This window comes from Austrofundulus limnaeus, unplaced genomic scaffold, assembly GCF_001266775.1.
Source record: "Austrofundulus limnaeus strain Quisiro unplaced genomic scaffold, Austrofundulus_limnaeus-1.0 Scaffold134, whole genome shotgun sequence".
In the NCBI taxonomy this organism is placed as follows: domain Eukaryota; kingdom Metazoa; phylum Chordata; class Actinopteri; order Cyprinodontiformes; family Rivulidae; genus Austrofundulus; species Austrofundulus limnaeus.
In genome coordinates, this window is record NW_013952536.1 from 142,589 (window position 1) to 143,620 (window position 1,032).

The 1,032-nt window shown below is 35.9% G+C and overlaps 1 protein-coding gene across 1 annotated transcript in view; it reads right to left on the reverse strand.

Annotated features, from left to right (window-relative positions):
- The window catches only part of perm1a (PPARGC1 and ESRR induced regulator, muscle 1a), a 25,338-nt gene that overhangs the window by 11,531 nt on the left and 12,775 nt on the right, over nucleotides 1–1,032 (reverse strand). The window lies entirely within an intron of this gene.

Genomic DNA, 1,032 nt, shown 5'->3' on the forward strand with positions numbered 1-1,032 from the left:
AATATTTAAAACATCAAAAGTCTCCTACACAGTCATTAACACGAGGTCAAGATCTAATAAGATAAAAAAAAGACATATTTGCAAGAGTTCATTCAGTTTCACCATCAAATAGAGAACGTTAAATGTTGTCAAATGTTGTGCGTGTGTGTTTCAGTGCTGCATTTCTGGGTGCAAAAGGTCAAGTTTGAGCTGCACATTTTCAGATGGCAAAGATAATAAAGAAAATGAGCAGAGGTGTGCATGAGTCTTTGTGGGGTTTCTGAGAATCAGCACCACAGAAACCTGTCGTAATCGTGACCTTGTCGTAAAGAAAGATCAGATCAGAAACAATTTATTTTTCGGCATAAATAGAAAGTTGAGTCAGAACACAGAGACAGGATGCTGAACTTAGTCAGATACCCGAGTCAGTAAAAATAAAGTCCATTATAAGTGTGTATAAATACACAGTAGAAATTATTGTATGAACGGGTGAATAAAAAAACACTGTGAATCACTTTAAATCATTAGAGATTAAAACAGTGCCATAATTATAGAGCATTTAGGAATATAATCAGCCAACCCTCAATATTTCATCTCCCGGTCAGTTTACAGTGTTTACTCTGCTTTTATGTGACTGTGGAGCTGGGAGCAGAGACAACTTGTTTGCTTTTCCCAGCTCTGTTTGGTCTTCGTTTTTAGTGTTAAGATCAACCGTCCGAGCAATAAATACAATCATTTAGATCAACTTATGTTCAAGTCTGAATTGGATCATAGGGGATTTTTTTTAAATGATAATCTCAGTAAATTATTGGAGAGCTGCTTGCAGTCATCTTCTGTTATTTTTATAGTATCTCCATCACTTCCTTCCTGTTTTCCATTAGGCATGCAACCACAGTATTACATGAGCCAACGTTTGGGTATTTTTAGACCTCCAGCCAGGGCTTGAACTTTTCTTTTTCACTTTGGCAGTCTGACTTCCAGTGCACAAAACAGTTGACAATGATTAAAGAGAAACACGAATAACAAAACATACACTGTATATATATATATATA